This window comes from Hemicordylus capensis, chromosome 4 (assembly GCF_027244095.1).
Source record: "Hemicordylus capensis ecotype Gifberg chromosome 4, rHemCap1.1.pri, whole genome shotgun sequence".
NCBI lineage: Eukaryota > Metazoa > Chordata > Lepidosauria > Squamata > Cordylidae > Hemicordylus > Hemicordylus capensis.
In genome coordinates, this window is record NC_069660.1 from 77122949 (window position 1) to 77130095 (window position 7147).

Genomic DNA, 7147 nt, shown 5'->3' on the forward strand with positions numbered 1-7147 from the left:
GTTGCAGCCACAGGAAGGACCTACAAAATGACCAGTCAGATTTGCAAGAAGCCTCTTGAACATCAGTAGGCTAGACCAGGTCATGTGACAACTGAACCCATAAAAGCTTTCATCTGAGTGGCAATGGGACCCCATTTGCTTCTGTCCCTTCCCAAAGATGTGATGTAGAATGATGGTTTTGGCTTCATCTGGCCACTGCCTCTTCTCAGCCTTTCCTTATCTTGCACTCTAGAGCAAAGCGCCCCCCACTGACTTTGTAGGAGCTGGATCTGACAAACTGGAAATGTGACCATCGGATGACTCTATGAAAAGAAAATCCTTCCAGTGCCATACACCTGTACTTTTAAAATAGCATGTAGCTTCTACACACAGAAGCTGGGGGTGGCGGTGGTGTTTAATTGAACAGTTGCATGCTTTTTTAAGGTATGGGTGCTGTCACCACCACAGATGGGTTGTGTATTCCCATGGCAAAAAATCGTTATACCATTAACATTGCTGAGTTGATTGGGAGTTCATCTTATGTGGGCAGGACATCGAGAGACTTGCCCCAGATAATGTGGCCAGCCCACACACTTTTATGAAGGCCTGTTGGGCCTTTAGGCACATTGTCTGGACATTCAGCTTCACAAGGTCTGTTGTCTCTGTGCTAGTCAGGTTGTCAGAGGTAGGGAAAGACAGGTCTGGAACTGTTTGAGCATCAGACTTTGATAGAAGTTAATCCACTTGACTACAAATGTCAGGTTGTCTCTGCTCTTCTCCATTTTCCCAGTGGTTGGCTGTGACAGGTTTATAATGAATCTGAAATTCTTGGGGGAAATCTGAGGGACAGATTTTCAGGCAGCCAGCACCCAGTGTCTGAGGCACATTATCAAAACAGCTCAGTTCTCATCTGGACAATGAACTAAGAGCAATGTCTTCAAAGTCTAGCAGCTTTTGTTGTGGCCCTGTGGGTGCATTTTCAAGGTGAGGCACTTAAGGCCAAATGAGATGATATGCCTATTAGGGCCTGTGGGCTTGGGTTTTTGTGTTTTGTTTTAAACATAAATCACTCACAAGGGGAGGCAGTCTGGATCAAGATTGCAGGGGGATGCTAAGCCCTGGCCACCATGATGATCCCCATCTGGACTGGATGGGGCTGGAACTGCTGTTTGCAGGGGTCGTTCACGGTACCACAGTGCTTGAGGCAAGGTGCCAAATGCTGCCTTGCCCCACACCTCTGGTGGGGCCAGCCCCCTTTCAAAATTGACCCATGTGGGCTTTGAAAGTGGCATGGGGCTGGAAAGGAGGGAGGTTGCCTGCAACGTCCTCTTTTCTCCTTGTGCTTCATGCAAGCTTTGCAGGGAGTATACAGAGAGGTGCCAACGTAGCTGGAGTTGATGGGAGCTGTAGTCCAACAATAATATCTGGGGTCCCAAGGTTGGGAACACTGGTGCCGTGAGTGGTCTTGCTTCTCCATCTAATCTAACCTGAATGATACCCCACACGTGCACAGCTCATCACATGTAGCAACCAAAAGTGCCCTCTACAGGGTAGCTGTAATATGCAGACTAGCCCTCACTGATGGTGTTATAGGGGCTGCTGATATAGGAACATCAGAACATAGGAAACTACCATATACAGAGTTGGACCATAGGTCAATCTAGCTCAGTATCATCTACACAGACTGGCAGCGGCGCCGGCTTCTCCAAGGTTGCAGACAGGAATCTCTCTCAGCCCTATCTTGGAGGGAGGGAACGTGGCACCTTCTGCTCTTCCCAGAGCGGTTCCATCCTCTAAGGGGAATATCTTACAGTGCTCACACATCACATCTCCCATTCATATGCAACCAAGGCAGACCCTGCTTAACTAAAGGGACAAGTCATGCTTGCTACCTCAAGACCAGCTCCTCGTGTAATCAAAGAAGTAGAACAGAATAAAAAAGGATCTAGATCTGAATTTATAAATACTGGGCTACAACATTAACTAGAGTAAACCAAAGAGCTTCATTGGTTTCAGCACACACAGTCCTGTCGAGGAATCAACCCAGCCTCTTTTATCTTGCATTTTTAAACAAAACTTGTTGCCATTACTGCAGGCCTGAATTGAGTCAAAGGTTTTGTTTTGTTTTCTTTAATCCTGTTACAGTATTAATTAACTTAGCATTGCTATCGCCAGCACTGCTACTGAGAATTTTCACCATTCTTATCTTTGTATACATTGAAGCTTGTCACTAGACCAGGCATCTTTCATTTCTTTTTGCATTTGACTGCCTGTTGAGGAGAACACCTCATTCTCTGAAGCAGTAGGTAAAGATAAAGTGGGCCCTCAGTCAGTGTCGACTCCTGGCAACCACAGAGCCCTGTGGTTGTCTTTGGTAGAATACAGGAGGGATTTACCATTGCCATCTCCCGTGCAGTTTGAGATGATGCCTTTCAGCATCTTCCTATATTTCTGCTGCCCGATAGAGGCGTTTCCCATTGTCTGGGAAACATACCAGCGGGGATTCGAACCAGCAACCTCTGGCTTGCTATTCAAGCCATTTCCCTGCTGCGCCATTAAACTCTGGTTCAAAAGCTTATGCTACAATAAATTTGTTAGTTTTTCAGGTATCCCCAGATTTGTTGTTTCTGTTGCTACAAACTAACAAAGCCAGCGTGGTGTAGTGGTTAGAGTGCTGGACTAGGACCGGGGAGACCTGAGTTCAAATCCCCATTCAGCCATGAGACTAGCTGGGTGACTCTGGGCCAGTCACTTCTTTCTCAGCCTAACCTACTTCACAGGGTTGTTGTGAGGAGAAACCTAAGTATGTAGTGCACCGCTCTGGGCTCCTTGGAGGAAGAGCAGGATAGAAATGTAAATAACAACAACAACAACAACAACAACAACACAGCTACGCCTTAGGAGAGGGGTTTTCAAACTTGGATCCCAGAAGTTGCTGGACTACAACTCCCACCATTCCCAGCCCCAGTAGTGGAGGACCCAAGGTTGAGAACCCCTGCCTTAGGAAGATCTTTTATCTTTAATATCTCAAACCTTGGTGCTAGTGGTCATTTACTGACCTTCTGTCTCGGATATCACTAAAGGGCTTCTTTCAGAATACTTTCTTTTGAGGTTTTTCAGATGCTGCAAAAATCAGAGTCATCACGGATGTCATGCCAGTTGTATTATATATATGTATACCGTATATATTTCTATTGATCCATCAGTGCACATTACACTTTCCTGCAAAGCAACAACAGGGCCCTCTTGGACCCTGCCCCTAGGAATGAACCATCTAAACCAGGGTGGCCATCTTGGCTCTCTAGCTGTTGTTAAGACTACAACTTCCTTCATCCTCATCCACAATTTATTGCAGCTGGGGATGATGGGAGTTGTAATCCAGTAACAGCTGGTGAGTAGGGACGTGCCAAAATGCAATTCAGAAGCTGAAACGCAGGGCAACTCCTTTTTTTAAAATGAGGGCTTCCCCAGCCCCTTTAAAGTGGAGGAGAGCAGGTCCATACCTGCCTCTCCTGTGCTGACTATGCAAACGATTGGTGCATATGCGCAGAGTCCATGTGCATGCTGGAGTCGGGCGCAGGGGCAGCTGGAAGATGCCCTGCCAGTGCACAGTTAATCCTGGGGGGATTGTTGGGAGTACAGAGATGGCAGTGGTTAGAGGAGGAGAAGATATGGACCTGCTCTCCTTTGCTTTCAAAATGAGGGCTTGGGAGGCCCTCCTTTTTAAAGGGAGGTGCCCTGCGATTCAGCTTCCGAATCGCGTTTCAGCACATCCCTACTGGCGAGCCTCCAGTTACTCATCTTTGATCTAAATTCTGGCAGTGAGAAGAGCATGTAATAGTAGCAGTAATTTGTTTAGACTAAACCTAAATACATCTAAATAGGCTTTAGGGAAAAACCAATTCATTCCATCAGTCACCAACTAAATTTTCAGAAAAACAAAACAGCATAGAAAATAGTAGGGTCATTTTTAATTTTAAGCATAACAAACACATAAGCACAAATAGTAAAGAAGATAAAAGAAAAAATATAACAACTATTCTTATAAATGCATACCTTTTATGTTTATGTATATATGTGTATATGTATGTTATATATGTATATATACATATACCCACAATAAATAATTCTTTAAAACTCTAATAATTGCTCCCAGATTCTTATCTAGTGCTTATGTCACATATTCTATGACTTCTTATCCCCGCCCTGCTAAGAAAACATGACGCTTATTGCAGCTTGATTCTGTTTCAGTTCTTGAAGATTAGTTCTTAAGATCAGACTCCATGTATATATCAGACACCATATCTACATAATTCAAACTTATCGTGTAGCTATCTGCTTCAGTATTGGACAAAAGATTTAGAAAATAGTGGGGCCATTTTCTACTTCCCCGGAGTGCACTTTTCATCCATAGATCTCAAAGGTGAATCAGAGCAGCAAACGGGAAAACACTGTCCAGGACAGGGCGCACACACACACACACACACACACACACACACACACACACACACACAGTTCATAGGACTCAACAGGAAGCCAGGACCAAGAACCAATTCAGTTGATTATTTATTTATTTATCACTTTTCAACTAAGATGTTCTATGCACTGTTTACATAGAAAAAGATGGTTCCCTGTCCCCAAAGGACTCACAGTCTAAGAAGCAGGTCACTTATTTGTCTCTCATATCACTAAGGTGGGAACATAGGAACATAGGAAACTGCCATATACCAAGTCAGACCATTGGTCTATCTAGCTCAGTATTGTCTTCACAGACTGGCAGCGGCTTCTCCAAGGTTGCAGGCAGGAATCTCTCTCAGCCCTATCTTGGAGAAGCCAGGGAGAGAACTTGGGGCCTAGATGATCTTCTCAGAGCGGCTCCATCCCCTGAGGGAAATATCTTGCCATGCTCACACATCAAGTCTCCCATTCATATGCAACCAGGGCAGACCCTGCTTAGCTAAGGGGTCAAGTCATGCTTGCTACCACAAGACCAGCTCTCCTGGTCTTGTGGGGGGGACATGATGGGGGGGGGACATGATAGAGGTTTATAACAACACCATGCCTGGTGTAAATAAAGTACATAAAGTGGAGTCCTGTCCACCCCCACCATAATATTAGCATTCTGGGTCATCCAATGAAACTGTGGGGTCATAAATTCAGGATAGCCAGAAGAATGTATTTCTTCACATGGTGCATAATTCATCCACGAAACCTTCTGCCACAAGATGTGCTGATACTACCTCAGGTGGCATTTAGGTATAATTCAAATTTATGGAGGAATACACTTTTATAGCTGCTTCCCTCATAAACACAAAGAAATCCTATGTAGATTTAACTAAAGGTTTATTCAGAAACAACTCCATTTTCTCTAGTAATTATCTAGTAGTCCTTTCCTTCCCTTTTCCTTTCTGATTCCACCCCACACACTCTCTACAGGATCCTCGCTGGGACAAACTTCTCAACAACAAAACACAAAAAATTACTAGATAGAATACAACATATGCCTATCAATGGTTGTTATCCGTGATGGATCTATGGAAGGAACCTCCATGTTCAGAGGTAATAATGCCCTGGGCCTGAGCCACTTTAGGAAGGGCGGTATATAAACTGATTGAATGAATGAATGGACATATGCCAATGAATAGCACTTGCTAGAGGACAATGTGGAGGGGCTCTTGCCCTGTTTGTGGGTTTCCCAGGGACAATTGGGTTTTCTAAAATAGACCTATGGACAGAGTGCTTCTGAGCATAAGCAGAGTGTATTCTCCCTCTGACAGAAAACATGTTTTAATGTTTTAAAATTATGAGCACAGTGAGGAACATGTGAAGAGTGTCTCCTGAAGGGTACCACTTTTTGTTTTGAAATATGCATCTTATCAAAAATTGGGAACCGTCAGCAAAAGCACAAGGCCCAAATGCTTCCTCAGCCCCGCCACCTCCAGCTTTATATCTGTCTATTCTGGCAACTGGCTATGAGGATGAAATTCTGGCTGGGCTGGTAACATTTTGGCTGTTTGGCAACTGTAACTGAAGAGCAGAGAAGATTCATTGATTTCAAAAATCGTTACGATAGGGGACAGAAGAAACCTTTTCATATGAAGGGAGGCTGAGTAATGCCTCTCCCTGCTCCAAACCCTCAGCCCTTAGTCCTGATCTTCAACATGATTAACCTTTACAGAGAGAGATACTAGTCTTAATCAAAACGCAATCAAGTGGAAGCCTCCCTGTGGTGTAAGGCTGTGTGCCAGCAGGTAGTGGTGTTCACAGAACTGGCGCTGGCCAGTTTGAAGGTGTGGGGGGATATCTTTAAGGACAGAGGAGGGTGCTCTTACCCCTCCCACCATGTTTTCCCCACCAGCGCTGTCTTTGAAAACGGTCTGGTGGGGTGGCAGCGTACCTCTTTGCCGCCCCAGTGCCTCCTCGGACTGGAAGTGACCGGTGCACGTGTGCACATTGCAACTCCAAACCAATTTGGAGGTCCATAAAGGGCCTCTGAACCGGTTTCATGCACATCCCTACCAGCAGGTCACTACTAGGCCCACATCACACATTGCTCTTGCAATGTCTACTACAACTACTACTATTTATATACAGCTCTTCAATAAAAGTTCTCTAAGTGGTTTACATAGGAATATACATTGAGAGAGAGAGAGAGAGAGAGAGAGAGAGAGAGAGAGAGAGAGAGAGATATGGTTCATTCTCCCAAAAGGGCTCATAATCTAAAAATAAACACAAGGTGGATACCAGCAACAGACACTGGAGGGATGAATAGGAACGGTTGCTCTCCCCCTGCTAAATATAAGAGAAACACAATTTTAAAAGGTGCCTTTTAGCTCAGCAGAGGTTACACTGGTGCATAGACACAGCAGCGGCAAAAGCTGCCTGGATCACGGGAGACAGCAGTGTTGATGGTCTTGAACTTCGTCAGATCACCCTCTTCCAAGCTGGCCACTAGCTGATCACAGGCTGTCTTCTCCATCATGCCGCCTCACCAGCAGCAAGGCTTCTCCTGACACTCAGCAGGGTGGTTTCATCATCAGCACAAAAGAAGCCACTTCCTGATGCAACAGGTAGGAGAGACCTTTGATGATCACAACAGAGATTGAAGGGCAGATGTAACTCCTGTGGCAGAGAAGGGTTCCCGAGGGGAAATCCTCTGTGCTGCTCT